This window comes from Chanodichthys erythropterus, chromosome 3, assembly GCF_024489055.1.
Source record: "Chanodichthys erythropterus isolate Z2021 chromosome 3, ASM2448905v1, whole genome shotgun sequence".
In the NCBI taxonomy this organism is placed as follows: Eukaryota; Metazoa; Chordata; class Actinopteri; order Cypriniformes; family Xenocyprididae; genus Chanodichthys; species Chanodichthys erythropterus.
In genome coordinates, this window is record NC_090223.1 from 64,230,154 (window position 1) to 64,252,418 (window position 22,265).

At 34.8% G+C, this 22,265-nt stretch overlaps 2 long non-coding RNA genes across 5 annotated transcripts; one reads left to right on the top strand and one right to left on the bottom strand.

Moving 5' to 3' along the window:
* Positions 1-3,114: 3,114 nt before the first annotated feature.
* LOC137007754 (uncharacterized) lies at positions 3,115-9,175 on the bottom strand. Of its 2 annotated transcripts, XR_010892655.1 has the most exons (4): positions 8,933-9,175; positions 7,365-7,971; positions 7,082-7,217; positions 3,115-3,927 (listed from the first exon to the last, which is right to left on the bottom strand). It is a non-coding gene; the product is annotated as an uncharacterized lncRNA (long non-coding RNA). The 2 variants fall into 2 exon arrangements; XR_010892654.1 differs by having other exon boundaries at positions 7,365-9,175.
* A 1,841-nt stretch (positions 9,176-11,016) lies between these two features.
* LOC137007809 (uncharacterized) lies at positions 11,017-16,368 on the top strand. Of its 3 annotated transcripts, XR_010892671.1 has the most exons (9): positions 11,017-12,187; positions 12,295-12,351; positions 12,855-12,876; positions 12,984-13,040; positions 13,246-13,274; positions 14,194-14,270; positions 15,887-15,976; positions 16,067-16,181; positions 16,327-16,368. It is a non-coding gene; the product is annotated as an uncharacterized lncRNA (long non-coding RNA). The 3 variants fall into 3 exon arrangements; XR_010892670.1 differs by lacking the exon at positions 16,327-16,368 and having other exon boundaries at positions 16,067-16,295; XR_010892669.1 differs by lacking the exon at positions 16,327-16,368 and having other exon boundaries at positions 15,887-16,295.
* Positions 16,369-22,265: the final 5,897 nt, after the last annotated feature.

Genomic DNA, 22,265 nt, shown 5'->3' on the forward strand with positions numbered 1-22,265 from the left:
TGTCGTCACTCCAAAATAAAAGTCCTGTTCAGACGCTGCATTGTCTATTGAAAGACGTTTTTTCTTGTCATTATTTTGCAATACGCTGTCTTTTTTATGTCATCACATTGAAGCGCCGCTGCTGAAAAGCAGTAGTAGCCTACTTGAAACACTGCTAACTTTTATATTTTATTCTCTGATAATTTTTGGGTGGCAGACGGGGTGGCAAAGCTTTTTCTTAGGGTGGCAGTTGCCACCCCGTGCCACCCCGGTAGATCCAACCAGTATGGGCTGATCTTGCTTCAGATTTTGTGACGTTGCTCCAACTTTGCTTTTCAAACCGGAAGACAGAAATCGCTCTGAAAAAATGCAAAAACTTTTCAATAAAATTAATGAGTACCTTTAGTGTTTTCAATGATGTGCAGCCTATACATATCTGTTCACAGCTCAAAAAATGTGTTCTGGGGTTTCATGAACCCTTTAAGTACTTAGTATTTTATTTTAAAAGATACTAAATCTTGTGTTTTATTCAAGGGATCAGGCGTTTCCATCATGCAAAGACCGATGTGACACTCGTTAGTCAGGTGACTGACACTGCATACCTGTATGTTGACATTCATAAAATAAAATGATTTACAATACAGCAATGATTTTGTAGATCAAATAAAACATACACGAAAATAAATAAATAAATAAAACATTTTATATCTGTGGTAAGTTGGATAATAATGGTAAGGGTGGGGTTCCTTTCCAAAGCTGATTTCTTATAGAACATGCGCACAAAAGTAGTTAATCACCATACAGACAAAACGATTTCTAGTAACCCAGTAAACACAGAACGTTCCCCTAACGTTCCCATATGGTTCCCGTTTGGTTATTTTTTTGGGGAACCAAATAAGAACGTTCTGAGAACGTTCTCTATTGGTTCCCTTTTTTTTAACCTAAAGAGAACGTTCCCAGAACGTTCCCTGCAGGTTCTTTTTTTGGGATCATTTTACAACCTAAGGAGAACGTTCCCAGAACGTTCCCTGTAGGTTATTTTTTGGGTTCATTTTATAACCTAAAGAGAACGTTCCCAGAACGTTCCCTGTTGGTTATTGTTTGGTTTTATTTTTATAACCTAAAGAGAACGTTCTGGGAACGTTCCCTGCAGGTTCTTTTTTTGGGATAATTTTACAACCTAAGGAGAACGTTCCCAGAACGTTCCCTGTAGGTTATTTTTTGAGTTCATTTTATAACCTAAAGAGAACATTCCCAGAACGTTCCCTGTAGGTTATTTTTAGGTTCTATCTGCATAACTTTAAGAGAACGTTCCCAGAACGTTCCCTGTAGGTTATTTTTTGAGTTCATTTTATAACCTAAAGAGAACGTTCCCAGAACGTTCCCTACAGGTTATTTTTAGTTATGAATGCAGCTGTGTGATTTGAGATTATAATGCATTGACAAAGTTCAAAAGTAACCATTCACAGCAGCCGAAAATGAATCAAATTTGATGTGCACACTTTCTACAGTCCTTTAAAATGTTTTAAAAACTAAGATGTAATTTGTAATAAAAAATATTCACCGAAACTGTGATCAGTTAATTCAACAAGCCAGATATTACATTACCATTATCTCACAGTAGAGGACGCTCATGCACAATATTTTTTGTGTTTTGCTGTAAACATTTTCGGACGAAAATTAACTGTATAATATCCATCTGTATAATATGGTGTAAGACAGTACATTAACCAGGTCTAGTGTTCAAACAGCTGCACTACATGAATAAGTGGTCAAACATTTCTGTACTCAGCTCACTAGGAAAAAAAGAAAAAAGAGGCAGTCAGGTAAGACAATGTAACTATTTGTGTTTTTTACCATTACACACACATTTTTGGGTTGTAATCTCTTGGGCAAGACTAAAGACGACAATACAATAGCAATTCATTTTTAAAATGTTTTATTAAAACAGGAACAAATGGAACAACAGAACAACGTCTTGTTACAGCATTAAAAAGATATAACTCGGGAAATAGTTTTAAAGCAGGACCAAAAAAAGGGGGAGGGGGGGCAAGAGTGTAAAGAATGGTTTCAGCTTCATGTACACAACAGTAAGCAACAAAATAATCAACATCACTCAAAATCAACATAAAGAACATCCCCATACACAATAAAACAGTGATAGGCAGCGATGTCAGGGATAGTGTGTCCATTTTAAATTGAGAGAGCCTTGGTGAGCAGCTGCAGCACTATTAACCCTTTGATGCACAACATGGGTCAAAAATGACCCGGCTGAGTTTTTATTTTCTATATCTTTGCAAGAAATTATTTTAATCATTCAGTATTCCAGGTATTCCTCAATTAACTTGTTTTTGATCATCACAAATCCTCATTTTAATTTTTTCTTTCTTACTTTTTTAATAAAAATCATTTTTGTATCACTACCCTTCTAATGCGCAACATGGGTCAAAAATGACCCGTATTCATTTCCTATGTAATTTCAATCATGGTTGAGTGTTTCTTTGCTGAATCTTTAAAAGAAATGTATTTTATCATTCATTTATTCCAGGTATTCCTTAAATATCTTGTTTTTGATTGTAAAAAATCATTATGTTCATTTTTTCTTTCTTACTTTATAAACAAACACAGTTTTTGTTTGTCTACATCAATTTTACACACATGGGTCAAAAATGACCCGTATTCATTTCCTATGTAATTTCAGTCATGACTGAGTGTTTCTTCGCTGAATCTTTGAAAGAAATTTATTTTATCATTTATTTATTTCAGGTATTACTTAAATATCTTGTTTTTGATTTTCTACAAATAATTATGTTTATTTTTCTTTCTTACTTTATAAACAAACACAGTATAAAAGATTCAGCGAAGAAACACTCAGTCATGACTGAAATTACATAGGAAATGAATACCGGTCATTTTTGACCCATGTGTGTAAAATTGATGTAGAAACTGTGTTTGTTTATAAAGTAAGAAAGAAAAATAAACATAATTATTTGTAGAAAATCAAAAACAAGATATTTAAGTAATACCTGAAATAAATAAATGATAAAATAAATTTCTTTCAAAGATTCAGCGAAGAAACACTCAGTCATGACTGAAATTAAATAGGAAATGAATACGGGTCATTTTTGACCCATGTGTGTAAAATTGATGTAGACAAACAAAAACTGTTTGTTTATAAAGTAAGAAAGAAAAAATGAACATAATGATTTTTGTCAATCAAAAACAAGATATTTAAGGAATACCTGGAATAAATTAATGATAAAATACATTTCTTTCAAAGATTCAGCAAAGAAACACTCAACCATGATTGAAATTACATAGGAAATGAATACGGGTCATTTTTGACCCATGTTGCGCATTAGAAGGGGTTTTCATAGCTTGTGCATCAAAGGGTTAAAGGGAGATAATAAATTAGAAGCATATTGGAAACATTGTAATGCTGATTTCACTTGGCTATTATTTAGATATTAAAAGATGGGGGTTAATGTTTTAAATTGTTACAACTCACAACTAGGTGTTGTTCCATGAAACAAAAGGTCATACATGACTGGAGCAACATTAGGGAAAGTAAATTACAATTTAAGGTGCTATAAACACTGTTGTCACATGTAGTAATGAGTAAATTATATATAGGTTTATTTTTTTTGCAGAGAGTTTCGCCAAGAATTTTTGTAGCATATGTCCATGAGCCTGCAACGCTGGAGACTGACACTTTGAGGGCTCTGGAAGCTTTATGTTAAAATGACACTACACAGTCAGGCAGGATTAACTAGAAGCCAGTCAGATGGTTTTGCACATTTCCATGGACACTACAAAAAGTTCATGTTTAACTTAACCCTTGTACTTGTGTTGTATTTCTTCTGCCTGTTTTGTGTCATTGACCATTCAACCATCTGTGTCTTTTCTGTAATCCTTCCAAACCAGCCAAATAAGGAAACAGATGAACACCTGTAAAATAATGATCGGAGATTAAATTAATAATGATAATCATCATCGACAGGTAAACAACAGGGGTTTGTTTTTCGTATGTGGATTAATCATCAGTATTTACAGTTGATGATTAGAGATGATCCAGGATTGTTAGATTCTTTGAAGTCATTAAGCTCAAACTTGCTCAGGAGCAGGCATATTTGACAGAAACATCTTTATAAGGTGAAAGTTTATCACAGCCACTGTTACTTTCTGAACCAGGGAAATAATTAAAAATATAAACTTACTTGTCATTACATACAGTTGTGCTCACAATTATTCATACCCTTGGTAAATATTACCAAAGAAGGCTGTGAAAATAAATCTGCAACCGTTTATTGGAGAATAAGAATTTTAAATGGTTAATAATACTAATAATATAATAATCTCATTATGAAATAAATGTTTTTTTCTCTAATACACACTGCTCACAATTAATCATACCCTTTTAATCTGTTTGTAACCTCTTTTTTTGTCAAGATAAGAGCTATGAAATGTACTGCTGGAATATTGTGGGCCTATTTTTCCGCCGGAGATCCTGGACATCTTGTTCAGATACATGGCATCATTGATTCTATCAAACAGCAAAAGATTAAAAAAAAAAAAAAAAAAAAAAAAAATCAACCTGACTGTCACTGTTAGAAGTCATATAATGGCTATCTTGGCAAAAGGAGGTTAAAAAAGTTTTGAATAAAAGGGTATGATTAATTGTGAGCAATGTGTATTATAGAAAATCATTTATTTCACAATGAGATTATTATTAGTATTATTAACCATTTAAAATTCTTATTCTCCAATGAACGGTTTGATTTTTATAAAGTTTTAAAATAAAAGATCAAAAGGATGAACAATGCAGATTTATTTTCACAGCCTTCTTTGATTATATTTACAAAGGGTATGAATAATTTTGAGCACAACTGTACATAATGTGTAGTCAATAGAGACAATTTTACTCATTGAGAGATTTATTTGTGAGTGAATAATTATCTTAATTTAATTGGAGCTTTACATTAAATACAGTTTGGATGAACCTTGCATTAATAATCTGAACGATGACAGCTATTATACTTTATGCAAAATGTAAACAATTAGGATAGTGGTTCCCAACCACATTCCTGGAGGCCCACCAGCACTGCACGTTGTCTCCTCAATCAAACACACCTGATTAAGGTTATCAGCTCATTAGTAGTGACTCCAAGATCTAAAATGGGTGTGTCAAAACAATCATTTACAAATTTTATTTATCTATTAAACATTTTATATTATTTTGCCAGCTTGGCTGTGTCCTATTTTAATTATATGATTTATTTATTTATTTTATTTTTTATTTGAATTAGGACAGTGCACATTGATCAACAAATCAGCAATGAGCATCAGTGTAAATATGCTGGAATTAGCACAATTTCATCCGTTGTCCTAAGGCAGGTATCATAAAACACAAAATACAGATTATTTACAAACATAACAACATACATGTAGACATATTACACAGAACAACAAAGACTAAGTACTGTAAACAGCAGTCACATAGAAGTTAAAAGGCCACTATGAACAGACATCCAATAAGAAAATTATTTACATATGGGTACATCGCTGGTTTGATTTCAGCCATTGTTTAAGGTTTTTTTTTAAAGGTTAAGTAATTGTCACAATTCCTAACTTGAGCTAGACACCACCATTTGGCTAAATAGTTCTGCGCCATTGTACATTAAGTAAGTCGCCAAAAACCCTTGAGGGGTTTTAAGATGCTCTCAGTTGTATGAGACCAGATTGTATAACATTAAGTTATGTGAGTAAATATCATTGCATGCATATAAGCCTTTGCTGACTCAACAGTAAGAAAAGGCCTTATACGTTGGAAATTTGACAAGTTAAATTTTATAATATTTGTGATTTTTTTTTTACATGTTGCTTAAATGTCAGATGTGAATCAAAGACCACACCAAGATACTTAAATTGTTCTAACACATCTAGTCTATCTCCAATGACAAAGACAGATGGCTCTGGCCCCACTGCTGGCTGCCGTGAGAATACAATACTGTATCATCAGCGTATAATTGCATTTTTATATTTGAACAGACATTTGGTAAGTTATTAACATAGAGACTGAATAAAATCGGTCCCAGTATTGAGCCTTGTGGGACTCCAGCAGAACAAGTAAGATAAGATGACTGTGAATTTCCTATTTGTACAGCTTGTTTTCTGTCTGACAAATATGATTGCATCCAACAATGTGCTCTTTCAGAGAAATTAAAATAAGTCAATTTAGCAAGAAGCACATTATGATTAATGGTATCAAAGGCTCGTTTCAAGTCCAGAAAAACAGCCCCTACAAAGCCCGCTTTTTAAATTCTCAAGAAAATAACAAGTGGCTGTTTCTGTAGAGTGATGTTTGCGAAATCCAAAATGAATTGGATGGAAAGGGGTATCACTACTGTTTAGGTGTTCAATTAACTGTGAGGCAACCCATTTTTCAGCTATTTTGAAATTATTGGTAGAATGCTTATTGGACGAAAATTCTCTGGTTTTGACTTATCACCAGCCTTAAAGACTGGGATAACCCTAGCAGTCTTCCATGTTTAGGGCACTATTCCCTGTTTTATAGATAGATTTATCAGGTGTGCAATTGGGCTTGCAAGAGCCTCTTTATGGAGTTTTAAAAGATCATTAGTGAAACCAAAAGTATCTCTGGCTTTTGAACTTTTTAGAGATGAAATTATTTTTATAACGTCAGGAACAGATATATCCTGTATACTAAATATTGGTTTATTAGCATCTAGAGGCTTGTATGGGATGTTTGGGCATTTAAAATGCATTGTCAAATCCTCAACTGAGCTAATAAAGTATCTGTTAAAGCTATTGACGATAATGTCTAAATTATCAGTTAGCATACCTTTAACTTGAAGTTGCAGGTCTTTGAAATTTATATCTTTATTTCGTCCTAACAGATCATTTAAATTTTCCCATATTAATTTTCCATTTCCATTTGTCCCTTTAATTATCTCAATAAAGAAATTTGCTTTAGCTTTACGGATCTGATTTACATTTTTAAAGTGATGTAAAAATCTGATGGTCACTTGTAATAAATTATATGATGTTGTTATGGTGCTTCCTTTCTGGGCATGTGACTTACCCAGAGGTGAACAACCTCATTCTATGCACCAGTGACACATGATAAGACGTCATGGCCCATCCGCTGTGCCATTCACCTGTCACCCATCAATGTCTTCCCAGTAACACTGCCAATTGGTCCCACCAAACCAGCAAACCTGGATTTTACAGAAGAAGCCATAAAAGACATTCAGGAACTACTTGAAAATGGTTTGGATGGAAAAGACATAAAAAAACAGATGTGTTGTGTGTGACGCACCCGCAAGAGCCATGGTAAAAAAAGTCTACGGACCAATGCCACATACCGTGCTGAAATGACAAGACGTCAGGAGAATGAAGACATTCCAATGTCTCCATTTTTGAACCTCCCACTGGACATGGTAGAGCAATTTCCAATCGACTACATGCACCAAGCCTGCCTGGGTGTAATGAAAAAGCTCATCACAGAGTGGGTTAGAGGAGACAGAAAGGTGAGAATGTCTGCTGGGCAAATAAATGAAGTGACCCAATGGCTGCTGTCACTCCAAGGGAAGGAGGACATTCCAAGCTGTTTTGCCCAAAAACCAAGGAACCTGTATACAGTGGTGCTGAAGGGAATTCTGGCGGACCAGTTGTACGAACATTTCATGGCGTTCAGTGTTGCCTTGGGTCTTCTGCTCTGCCCTACTCTGGCAGTGGACCACAACAGCTACTGTAAAGAGCTGATGACATACTTTGTTGGAGAAACAAAATAAATCACTTCATGGTGTACAATATACATTCAATGGTGCATCTTCCGGGACCGATTTTGGGAAACTGAAACGTCTCGTAAGGTCAGGAAAGCAGCCACTTACTCAAGTGGTCAAACGGCTGGGGGAAATGTCAAATTCCCCACTGTCTGTGGAGGCTTCCAAGTCCAAAATCAAAAGAACTCTATGGAGAAAAACAAAGTCATAATTTAGCATATGATATGCATTTTTCAGGCCACTGAAAAGGTGTCAATTTAACAATTTATTCATGAAATTATACTGAGATCCCAATATCTCTAGAATTAAACAGTATAGGGCCTTCAAAATGACAATAACAAAAGAAAGTTTAAGAACCAGAATCTAAAAGGATATTAAGATATATTAAATATTTCTTTAGTTACAGGTATGGGGTATTAAAATAGCAACAAATATTGCTAAAAACAACAGATTTTCCAAATAGACCTACCAAGCCTAATGGTTAGGGAGTCAAACTTGTAACCTGAAGGTCACAGGTTCGAGTCTCAATACAGGCAGGAAATTACTGAGGTGCCCTTGAGCAAGGCACCTAAACCCCAATTGCACCAGGCACCAAAAGTGAATGGTTGCCCACTGCTCTGTGTGTGTGTGTGTCTTCACTACTCACTACACCTAATGTGTGTGCACTAACTTCAATGGGTTAATAGCAGAGGACAAATTCTGGGTTACCATACTTGGCCTTCACATGGCACTTTCACCTTTTTTTCAATAAACAAAATTAATAAAATGATATAAAATCAATACTTGGTCTTCACTTTCACTAATGTCATTTTTACCCCCTGTAATTTGGGTTAATTTCAGGTGACATATTAATTTTCACCCCCTCTACAAAATATGTGATTAACGTTACTCAATAGCCATTATTTGTCATGGTATTCTTTGTAATAAACACCTAATAACATATAACTTCTCTGACACATTTGATTAAGTTTCAATAGTAAAGATAGATTTTAACAGTGATCCATTTTCAAAGTAATTTTATTTAGCGCGTGCATACCATAGACTGCATACACTGTGGTGCACGTCGGGGGGAAAACACACATATATCCCACAAATGACTACTACGATAAAATACAATACAATTTCAACATAACACATATACTACTTACCTCCAACCACTTGCACGTCAAAAACATCAAATGGTCCTACGCAACGTAGTTCTCTCGTGCATACATGCTTCTTCTCTTCCAGCATCTTTGACTAGCGATATCGCCACCTATGGGTTGTTTAATATTATATACATTATATACTATATTATACATATTTCCACATCCAGGTATCACCAAAACAATTGTTAATTAATTAATAATATAATATAATATAATACAATAAATCTAAGTTTATATATAATATACAAGGAATCAAAATGTACATTTTATATATATATATATATATATATATATATATATATATATATATATATATATATATATATATATATATATATATTGTCTTCATTTAAATTCTTACTCGCGTGCCAAGCCCGCGAAACCTGCCGGCGGGCATATATAAGCTGGGGTCTTGTGTCCACCGCGCGCAGAGCACGGTACCTTGTGAGAGGAAATCCCATCCTACGAGTTTTTCTCAGGTAAAGTACTTTTTTATTTAACCGATTTAGGTAAATTACTTTGTAATGTATAAATGACTTTAATGTAAATGTATGAACCCACTATAAATTTAAATAACATTTAAAACTTGAAGAAAGAAAGCAAATAATAAAATCTAATTATAGCCTATACTCAGGGTATACCAAATAACGGCCACTTTTACATAACGAACCTTTTAAATTGTCATAAAACTGATTAACTGTCATTTCCAGTAAATGTACATATATTGTTCACATAAACAATGGATTTCTGTCTTTTTATCCATTTATCAGCACCGTCAAATACCTGGTATAGCGTTAAATACCGTTAAATGCCGTTAGTCTGTGTGACGTCACTTGGGATAATAGAGCATATCCGCTCGGATTGAGAGAAGCTCTTTCATTTCAGAGTTATGTCTTTCCTGTTAACCTTGCGTAAAAAGAAATAAATTCTACAATTATAATATGTTCACTTTGTAATTATAATATAGGCCTATTCACTTTGTATGGAAAGTAGCGCCTTCAGGGCTGCGAGCGCGCACACGCGTCACTTCTAGAGCGAGACAAAAGCCGCTGTAAGATGAAAACTGTATAATGAAATTAAATATTGAAATTTTTTAATTTAATTAAAAAAAATATTATTATTGTTATTATTATTATTATTATTGATACTACTACTATTAATATTTCATATTTAAATATATTTAATTAATTAATGTTTAAAATTATTATATTTTAAATGATTATATTATACAATTATTATATTTTATTTGAATTATTATTGTTAACAGTATTAATAATAATAATTATTATTAGTAGTAGTAGTAGTATAAACAATAATACTATTATTGTATTAATAAATTATTTAATGTTATTATTTTTATAATTCTTCCTATTAATAGGCCTATTATTACCACTATTATTGATATTATTTAATATTTAAATATTTAATCATTAAAGGCAGGGTAGGCAAAAAATTTTGTTCCAAATTTGTTTAAACTTTCTATATATATCCATGCATAATTAAAATGTAAGAACTCTGATAAAAAGAGTATAAAAATCGAGTGACTCTAGACCGTTTAATCTGTATTTAACACAGCTCATTATTTCCATCCGGGACGAAACGTAGGATTGGCTTAGGCGACTGTCACTCTCTCGCAACCATGGCAACCACCCTTTTGACACACATGACCTGCCCACTTGCGCGCGCACGTTTGATTTGGGGAATTCAAGAGGCACGCGATCCTAGGAATACCAAAACAATGGCAGAGAAACAGCAAGCAAAATTCACAGTACCGGCCTATGCAGTTAGTGAAGGCAAACCAGGCAAAAAAAGGAAGACAGTAACAGTACAAGAAAAGGCAATGAACAAAAAGCCTTTGGATAAACAAAGAAATAAAACGAGTTAATATCGGCGTGGCTTTCCAGCGATGGCGAGAACTGAGAGCAGGATTGTGCACAGTTTGCACGCATGCATCAATCGGCATTTATCATATATGCATCATATAACAGTGGCAGGTCCCGAGGCAGGCGCGCATAACCGCGGCAGCTCCCCTGCCACGCAAAGATTTTACTCCCTCTCAACTGAGGGAACTCAAGGGGCTGAAAAGTGACTCCTTGATGGCTTTATTTCTGCTGGACAGGTAAATCTTTCTTTTTGTATTTTGATCATACATATTTTTTTGTTTATTTGTTCATGAAGCATGTGTCATTAGCACACGTAGCTGCGTAATATAGCTAACATAACATTACTTAGCGAGCCGTAGTAGAGACGATAAATAATCTATAGGCCTAGCTCAAGATGATAGCTATAGTGTTGAATTGTGCATAATTTTGCTTTAGATAACTAAATACATGTTTAACAGATAGTAGGCCTAACGTTACTCCGCATCTAGGAACTTTTCTTAGAACTATATTTACCCTCTGTCTAACTCTTTTACCATGTTCACCTGTAAGTTTACCTGCACGTTTTTTTCGCCTTTGTTTTGTTTTTATATTCTCTACCTATGTTTACTGATGTCTTTATCTTGTATCTGTGTGTGTCGTACACACTTTGTTGTATGTGTGTGTTATTATTTTGTCTGCAATGCAGTTGTGAGTTGATATTTGAGTGTATGTTACTCTGTTTATCTGTAGAACAACGTATATGTTATGAATCTTAGACGAAATTCATCTTCATCACAGTGTAAATGATGGTAATGGAAAAACGTGTATCATGCAACCTGTTTTTAGCTTTGCCTTATAGATAACTAGCTCGTTAGCGAATCAAAAAATATATATTTTAAACTTTACCAATATCAATATGCTAGCTTGATAGTGAGTACTAAAATACATCTTGTTTGTTTATCTTCATAATTATAAAGTTATTTTTATTACATGTGATTCTGACAAGATGTCACTACATGCACTGTGCTCCTTCCTCTCCGCTCGTCTCAGGTAAATAATGCGTCTTCCAGCTCAGTGGTCGGAGTCGCGCGTTCATGCGTTTTGGGGGCGTGGCTTTGGAAGGAGCCCAGAAGGGAGGGGGTGGAGTGAATGGAAATAATGAGCTGTCTTTAAAACAGTCGTGAGAGGTCTACAGACACTCGATTTTTATACTTTCTTTTTCAGAGTACTTACATTTTAATTATGTATTGATATATAAATAAAGTTTAAACAAATTTTGAAAAAAAGTTTTTTTATACATTTTTTACCTACCCTGCCTTTAATTCACTTTTGTAATTTATACTAATAATTATTCTCTTCTCTCTTTTTTAGTGTCGATTGTCGTCTGATTATTGTAAGTGATAATTCTACACATCCTGATAAGTCAGAAATCGCTGATGCAACTGAAAGCATTTTAATTTGTATACTCATGTTCTCGCCTCTTTCATTGTGTGTTAACAGCAGTTAAATACACCCAAAGGCTCTTTTAAGAGCCCAGCACAGAACGTTTTTGGCTTTGTAAGTATGTTTGATTTTTTTTTTTTTAAGACGCATCCTGCATCTCTGATTTGTCATGCTCCTCATAACCTTAGTCATAAAACACTGATGAAACTGAATGCATTTTAATTTATATCATATTCAGACATGTTTCTATCCCCTTGTGTTTCTTACTTGTTATTTGGTTACTAGTATTAGTAATACCAATAATAATAATAACAGTTATTATGTTTTGTTATTATTTTAGTTTTAATAGTAATAATACAAATAATACAAATAATAATAATAATAATTAGCATATTACTATTGTTATTGTTATTATTATGATTATATTCAAGAATGACCATGTATTTTACTGACTTTATATGGTTTCTTACTTGTTATTGTAAAGTTTTATCAGATGCACTGCTGCCTGCAGTCTTCTCATCTTCATGCACTTTCAGAAGCTATTAATAGTTCAAGAGCCTTAAGTAACTTTTGTAATTTATACTATAAATAATTATTCTCTTCTCTCTCTTTTTCAGTGTCAATTGTCGTCTGATTATTGTAAGTTATAATTCTACACATCCTGAGAAGTCAGAAATCGCTGATGCAACTGAAAGCATTTTAATTTGTATACTCATGTTCTCTCCTCTTTCATTGTGTGTTAACAGCAGTTAAATACACCCAAAGGCTCTTTTAAGAGCCCAGCACAGAACGTTTTTGGCTTTGTAAGTATATGTATGACTAACAATCAGACATATTTGGGTTTCTTTAAATAACTGAAGATTTTTTTTTTCTTCTTTAAAATGCATCCTGCATCTATGATTTGTCATGTTCATCATAACCTTAGTCAAAAACCACTGATGAAACTGAATGCATTTTAAATCATATTCAGACATTTCTACTTTCTCTCCCCTTTCCTTGTGTCAACAGCAGCTACACAAGTCATCTTAGACTTTCAGGTAACTTCATATGTTTTAATGTTGTTTTACCTATCTAGACATGGCTGTTCAATAAAATATTTTGTTGTTTTACCCCCAACTCAAATCCATTTTTTTTTTTTTGTTTGTTTTTTGAAATCTCAACTGAAAAGTTTACCCCTTGCAGAATCAGCAAAAAATGTTAATCATTTTAACAAAAAAGGATCATGAAAATTGCATGTTATCTGTTCTGAATAAAGTATTTCACATAATGGTTGTTTACATAAAGTGCACAAGAGAAAAAAAAGAGCAGAATTTATAAAAATGACCCCATTTAAAAGTTTACATAGCCTACCGTTGATTCTTAAAACTGTGTGTGGTTACCTGAATGATCCACGACTGTTTTTATGTTTTGTGATGGTTGTTCATGAGTCCCTTGTTTGTCCTGAACAGTAAAACTGACCAGCGTTCTTCAGAAAAATTCTCCAGATCCTGCACATCATCTTCTTGTTCAAACGTTTTCACCCCTGGCCCTCAGTTGTCCTCAGTGTGAAAAGATGGATCTCAAAATCATTCAGTCACTGCTGGAGAGGGTTCAAATATGCAAAAGGTGCTGGTAAACTGAAGAATTTGCAGGACCTGAAGGATTTTTTCTGAAGAACGGTGGTCAGTTTAACTGTTCAGGACAAACTAGAGACTCATGAACAACCATCACAAGGTAACCACACACAATATTAAGAATCAAGGGTATGCACATTTTTGAACGGGTTAATTTTATATATTCAGCTATTTTTTGACTTAGAACTGTATATTCAGGACAGTACTATATCCAAATTACCCAAATAAGATGGGCTGAATTCTTCTTGTTCTATTTAATGGCAGGTCACAACTTAACTGTTATTATGGACACTTTCTGTTAGCAAGAACACTAATCTCTTCTACCCCCTCCCCTTTCCCCCAGTCTCTTGACCCATCAGTGCCAAAGCTTCAGCAAGCACTGTGTGCTCAGCTGCTCTGGTCTCCACAGTTCAGGGAAAGGTAAGAAGTATATAGAAATATTTGTGTTGCCCCAATACAGTTTTCTAAAATTTCTAAAAAAAAATTAATTTTTCAGTGATTTCAAGGCAAAAATTTTGTAATCGTTTAATGATTTTCAAACATGACAATGAGTTCAAGGTGCATATTTTTATTACACACACAAAAATGTTTATCTTTAACTTAATCATGACTCTTTTAAACTTCTCTTAACAAATGTACATGTGCCACTCAAACAGCAAACGAGGAGCAAACAATCATCTAAATCAGACTTTGCTGTGATAGTGCAACATTAAAGACAGTATCAGAGGTGCATATGCAGGACACATCACTTCAAGAAAACAACAACAACAAAAACAGAAAATATGATTGTGCTATATACCAAATATTATGCTGAAAATTGCTTTATTTACTATTTATGTTTAAATATGGTCTGAAAAATCTACAGAGAGGTTTAAAAAAGTATGGAAAGAATTTTGAAAGGGAAAGTTTTACAGGCATTTCCTCAATTGGGATCAAACAATTTCACTGTAAAATGCAAATCTCTTGCAGTTAACCATTATGCATGCGATAATATAAACATCACTGTGTTACTGATTTCACAGTTATTGCTTTTAAATAAAGCAACATGCAGCATAACATCAATATTTTCTGGCCCATGTTGAGACTTAAAGTTAGATGTTAAAGACATCTTTAATGTCTTCCTTTATCAATGCAGAAAAGTTTTCTGAAAACACCTACAATACTGAAAGAGAACTAAAATGAGAAAATTCAAGGGTCGATAGCCCAACTAAACCAAACACACAAATGAAACATTTTCAACCAAACATCAACATCTAAACTTCTGTTAATCTCAATAAGAAGATTGAAGATTGCCAGTGAGTGTGATGTTTAAGTGTTCACATTCTTTTGGCCATGTAGTGTAGGTACAGTGAAATACTGCAAAATATGCCATTACCACATTTTTATCAAGTGTAATATTTTTAATTTAGAATGGATTCAAAATCCAAGAGGCAGCGCTACACAAGGCAGTGGAAATATGCACGAAGATCATTGGCTGAAAGGTTTATAGGAGAGGAATCGTCAGAAACATCTGATCATCCGATAACACCTCATTCAATAACACCTCTTCCAATAGCACCTCAACACATCAATTCCATTGATGAAAACTTGTCAAGTGTTATTGAAAGTGTGCAAATTGGGGTCAGTGGGGAAAGCTGCAGTTCTGGACCTGGCAGTGTGGATGATGGGCTCAGTGAAGGAAATTTCATCTCAGGAACTGAGAGTGAAAAAGAAATAGCCTCAACTTCCCTCACAACATTTTTACAAGAATGGGCAACAAAACACTTAATCACACATAATGCCTTAGATGATCTCCTGAGGGGACTTAAAACAAATGGACACCCAGAGCTTCCATCAACAGCAAGGACATTGCTGAAAACTCCAAGACTCATTAAATTTAAAATTAAATTTATAATGTTATAATACGCAAATACGCAATAATAAGTTGTTGAATAACTGTAATGCAATATCTTTATCTTTACATTTATTTATATATATATATATAATGTGTGTGTGTGTGTGTGTGTGTGTGTGTGTGTTTAATTTAATCTCAACAGATGGACACAAAAAAATATGCAGTGGTGGAATTTACAGAGGACAGTGCAGTGGAACTAGTCCCAACCTCGTGGTTGGAAGAGACCAAAGAGGTATGTTTTTGGTTTCAATAAGCTTTCGCAATCATTTACAGTATAAATGTCTGTTCAAGAATGGTAAAGCAACCCCTTTTTTTCTTTCAGGGAACGTTCTGTTACTGGACATTTGGAAACATAAGGCAGCTTGTAAAAAACTGCACAATGCCAGACAAAGGAAAGTGGAGGCGGTGTCTAATAAAAAAAATCTGGCTAAGAACAGGTAATTTAATAGTTTTTGCATTATTTAAATTAATCTACAGTATCTTCAGTACAGTGAGGATTGTTAAAATCATATCTAATTATCAAGAAAATTGCTTTAAAAAAAAGAAAAAAACTATACTTTACACCAACAACATATTTTCCAGACTCATACACCAAAGGTGTCCAGAAATGCCGGCATGTTGTGGAGACCTCAAATATTGAAACAGAGGAAAGATCAACAACGAAAAAAAGAGGGCACACAAAAAGCCAACAAGATATCTGTCTGAAACCGTTGCCTCCTCAGATGGTACGTATTCAAAAATGTTTTTGAGGATGAATTTTGTCCATGTTCTAAGCAGGGTCTAATCGTAATGTAAGATTATTAAAAAAAAATTCAGCAAAAAAAAAAAAAGATAAACTTTGACAAAAAGTAATTTTTATTCTTATAATTGTGATTTCATAATATTTAGATATGAATCCAACTGAAAAAAAACTTGTGAAAAGATATATTTCAGTTAGTCAAATAGCACAAATCAAAAGGTGGAGCTCTGCAGCCATTTACTGGTGAAAGATTTTTTTTACTTTTAAAACTGCATTTTCCAAAAGATGGGCAAAAATCTTACACTAAACCATGTCAAATTATCCATGTTATCCACTTGAATGAAAGTTAGAAATGTGGGTCTTTTATAAAGTGATTTAAAGAGAGACCCTGAATGTACCCCAAACAAAGATCGCACAAGGGTTAAGAAAAAATATATATATTTATCTCAAACATTATGGAGTGCACGATGTGTCATAATTGTTTTATTAATTTCAGTTCTATTTGTGAACTCTGTTTTTAATTTTAGATGATAGCAGAGTTTTCCCAACTGAGAATAAAACCCTTTCAAAACCTCTTCCACCCAAATGTAAGTTGTTAAACATGTAACATGATTAACACATAACTTTTAACCAACCTATTAGATGCCTTTTCCTTTTTATTTTATATTCACAGATAAGCCATTCTCCAATTTTCAGCCTCTGGACAATGGTTTGTAGAATATACAAATATATTTTTAAGTATAAAGACATAATTAAAAAAAATATTTCTCTCTCTGCCTTCTCACTGGCAACAGATACATTTTGACTTGTCTCTCTTTTTTATGTATACTTATCCCTTCAACTTATGAATGCTAAGTCTGTTTGGATTTTATTTTTGCAGCAGAAGCATCACCGCCAGCATCCCGGCTATCGTGTATGGCACAACCCCTTCAAGGTATTTTACAAAATTTCATTATATTATTATATTATTGTATTAACCATTCTAGATAGAGTGATTTACTTCTAAACTTTGAAAAGTAAATTCTAATGTAATGCCACAGCTGCCTCACAGCTCCTCTTAGAAGAGCCCCAGTGTTCTTCAGAAGCAGCAACAAAGAGTAAGTCACGTTTTTGATTTTTCACACTATACTGTATTTTCAAGTACCAATCTGCAATATTGCTTCACAGACTATCGCACAAAAGTCTTGCAAAAACTGCAAGACATTGCAGAAACCCAGCAAGACATCTTAGCGATGCAAAGAAGCATACTGGCTGCTGTTGCTGGGACGGTGACAGTGACTGAGGAAGGGGGGGACATCCTGGAAAATGGACCATGCCAGACTGTGGATGAGCTGAATACGCTAAACACAGAACTGGGAAATAAGGACAAAAGGACCAAGCTGGTAATACATAAGTCACTTAAATGTACAACTATCTTTCGTAAGGTTGGTTAGGACCACTCTTAGCTGTACCTTATCACTGTTGACAGTCAATACAAATATAATTCTGAAGCTGTAATACACCCAGTGTTAGATTAGAATTATGGCAAAAAATAAACTGCAAATATTCACTGCTAAATTCATATATATAACGGCTCCTGATTTTTTTCTCTGTGATTAGAAAAAACACGCTTCAACTGATGCCTTTGTTTGCTTCAATTATAATGTCTGCTTCTTAAGAATTATTCCCATGGTGCGGAATGTACCAAGTATTGCCTTCTTTTGGTGTGGCATCTGCATCTTTGGCATCACCAACTTTAAAGACACTGTTCATAAATCTCAAATAGTCCTCTCTGTACTTAGGACTTTTCTCCAGTTTTCTTTTCAAATGCTTCAAATGAACTGTAGCATGCTGCTTATTGTTTAGTAATTGAGGAAGCTCTCTGAAAGGTAAGGGCATTTCCACATGTCCTTCTTTGTTGTGTTGAACCCTTTCATCCAACTGTTGAAGAAATTGAAGCAATTTTTGGTTTTCTTCACAATCGTCCAAAACTTCTAGACCTACTACATGAGGCATTGAATTTTTGCAGGAGATGAGGAAATCACTAAACTCCCTTAACTTCTGTGATTCCTTAGGTCTGATTTTTGGCCAATTACTCAGCTTTGCCCTGAATGCTCTTTCAACTACAAAAGGGTGTCCATAGCGTTTGATCAGGGCATCCCAAGCTTGAGTGTATGAATCCTCATCACTCCTATAAAAGGTTCCCTCTAGTACACTAAGTGCATCTCCACTTATGTACCTTTTAAGATAGAACAGCCTCTGCGCTGGGGTTGTGTAGTTCGTTTCAATCAAAGCTTTAAAGCAAGTGCGCCATTCAGTGAACTTGAGTGGATCACCTGTAAACGTGAATGGCTCTGGAGCTGGAAGTTTGGTCATCATCAGGGATTCTTTTAATGCCTTCACTAACAAGACCTCATCTACTTTCGTCCCCAGCTCCTTTTCAGACCAAGGTTGAGCTAAAGTTTCTTGGGAAACCTTGATGCATGAAGGGTTATTGTGTTGCAGAGGGTGCTGACATGGAGGCAATGTGCTTCTCTCTTTAGTATCTCCTATTTCAGCGTTCAATCTTGATTCCACTTCTGCATACACAAAGTATTCAGCTTCCATGACTTCAAGATCCCTTTGCTCCTCCAGCATTTTTAACCTCTCTTGTTGGGCTAGCACCTCTTTTCTTTAAGCTGAGATTTCTTTTTCTCTCTTCAGTTCAGCACGTTTCGCAGCTAAGCGTGCCGCTGCTTCCGCTCTTTTTACTGACATATGGCTTCCCTGCTGACTATCTCGTTCAGCTCTCGAAACAGTTGATCCATAAACTGACCTGGCGTCATCTCTTTGAAGTAGCTGGAGGAGTGTTTCTTTTACAGCCTCCGCATCAAACACTTTAGTACCAACTTGTGCGCAGCCTCTTTTCAGTGCAGTTATTTCACTAGTAACCGAAGCGCAGCTATCCATTCTCCTTCTTATATCTTGAGATGGGACGTTCAATGCACGAATGCTCTCATATAACTCTGCTTCACGTTTTTCTGCAGTTACCATCATGTTGTCTAACTCGGTTTTAGAGCACTCTTCTTTCAGTTTAGATCTGATAAACTGAGCTTCAGCTTTAAAGTTTAAGTATGTGAACATAAACTTCCGTTCTCTTTTAACTAACTCGTCACGTCTCAACTCAAGCATTTTTTCTGTTGGACGCCTTTCTCTTTCTGATCACCTAACTTCTTGCTCAACTCATGATGATGATTCCTGGAGTCTCTTTTAACTTCCAGATCTGCATTAACTTCAGCTAAGCATTCTTCACATTTTTGTCTGTCTGAGACATCAATTTCAGTTTCTAATTTCTCCTCTAATTGTGCCTTTTCATCTTCAAGAGCTTTAATCACTTGGTCTAATCACTTGATTCTAATCACTTGGTCACTTGGTCTTTAAACCACACTATTATTCAGCTTTAAACACTAATAGCAAGCTGTAATACCACAAGAAAATGCTCAATGACAATTATTAAACAAGTTACACACTTCTATAAACTAAGCAAATATTTGTTTCAACCATTTGCATACAATTTCAACTATTAAAAAAAAGGCAGCATAAACCAAGAAATTAAATTTCAAGCTGAAAAGATATAGTCTGACCTGTGAACCCAAAGGTAGCAACTCTTATTGACAACCGAATTGTCATAAAACTTTGCAACGTTGTCGCCTTGTGGCTATCTCGTCACTGCAGCAATAACTTCTTGCGTTGCTCTTCTGCACGGCAAGGAATGCAGTCACGATAAACAATGGAGTTTCAATGCGACGAAATCGCGTTGCTCCCTGAATCTTCTCCATCACCAATGGCTGCAGTTTTCCAGCGGGGTCGATTGGATGCTCTTCACGTCGAAGTCTGACAACGATCTTTCTTTTTCCACGATGAAATCTGGCACTCTTCCAGGGAATGTGAATACACGTTTTTTCACTATAACGACTCCTGAATTTTTCTCCGTGACTAAAAAAAACACGGTTCAACTGATGCCTATGATTGCTTCAATTTTAATGTCTTCTTCTTAGGAGTAGAGACAGTCGACATCACCCATCAAATGAACACCGTGAAAAAACTGAAAATAAATACAAATTACAATCAAATTTGTGAAGTGAATTTTGCCATGACGTCGTTCAATTAAGCCCATAGCTTATTAAACATAATACACACAATAGCTACCTTAAATTATGAACAAAATATAAGCAAACATACCGTGTGCCTTTCAATAAGGATCCAGGAGACATTATGAGACATCTTCTTATCAAATTCTCAATCTTTGTGTCAGATCAGATCACCTCTCAATTCGTGTCATCACCTCATGTTTTCCGTTGCTCACGCAGCAAAAAAAGTCACATATCAAACGCTAGTCATGTACTCCACTAGATGTCACTATTGCTAGCTATCATGCAAATAAAATATACAATACCCAAACAAGTATTCAATTATTTATAACAACATTTATAACAAAAATAAACTTTCAAGTGACCAAAATATTCAGCGAGAAAATGCTCTTTATCTGCGACATCTACAGTGCTTTAGCGCTGATCCAGAGCCAGACGCGCGCTCCGCGCTTGACATGTATCACAACTATTCGGTGTTTTTAAGTTATAGTTAAATGGTTGGTGAATATTTTGAATTAAACATGAAAAAAACGATATAAACGCGATACCTACATGTCTGTCAGCTGCATGACGCGTCTCAAAGGAATTAAAACTGTTCAAAAATAACGGCCTTAAACTCAGGCTGATGGGGGCTCCGCGCCTCCAGAATATAGATAAATTACATTATAGATTTAGTTTGCAATTTGGATTACATTTATAACATCCCATGAGTCCCGATAAATGCAATTTCTACTTCTGAAGTGCTTCTTTTTATAAAGAACACGTATTTCTCACATAATGCAGTGAAGCAGCCCCTGTATAGAGTTAATTATCGATTCTCGAGCCATCGATATCAACCAATTCAGCACCAGCGCCGTGGACAGCACCTAACGTCGCAATTAAGAAGATATACCTTAAGCAACCTCCTAAGGAACAGTTCGGGGAACACGCCTGGAAACGGTAGCCTATATTCAGTTAAGGTCTACCTTTAGAGTCTTCGTAGCGCGCTAAGAAACAACGTTATCGGGAAATCCAGCCCTGATCTCCAGCTTAACTAGCATAGTAGCCTACGGATGCAAACGTTGGTTAATGATGTCACGCAGGTGGTGAAATAACTTATTTAAATTAATCTGTTTGAGATACAGATTTTTGCTGTATTTTTGCAGATTTTTGCTGCAAATAACGGACATGGCATCTGATGACTAATTCCTCAGTTATCTTATTGATTTTACATTTTTGCTCTTAGTAAACCTGTGCATGTCTGCCTTGTTGTGACGGAAACAAGTTGCGCGAAAGCCTTAAAATGAAATGTATTGATTTGTTTAGTTACAAACCCTAAACAGAAGTTATTTGTTAAGTTTAAAAGCAATTAATTAAAAACTATAATTACGATAAAGACATTTCAAAATAAAATATATTTGAACAGGTGTTGTTGCAAAGTACAGTAAATCTTAACAATGGAGATGAACGCGCTTCTGTCTCTCTTTCCCTTCCTCATTAAAAAACTTTCAACACATCGGCCATGGATTCAACAGTTTCCATTCATTCAAACAAACAAAACACTCTTTCAGCTGCTATCATAATGGCGAAATTCTAAATAACAGTGTTGTTTAATTATGATTTTTTTTTTGTTTTCTAACAGATGAACTACCTTCGATCGCTTGGAGGAACAAATTCAGGGGCAGCCGTGCGCA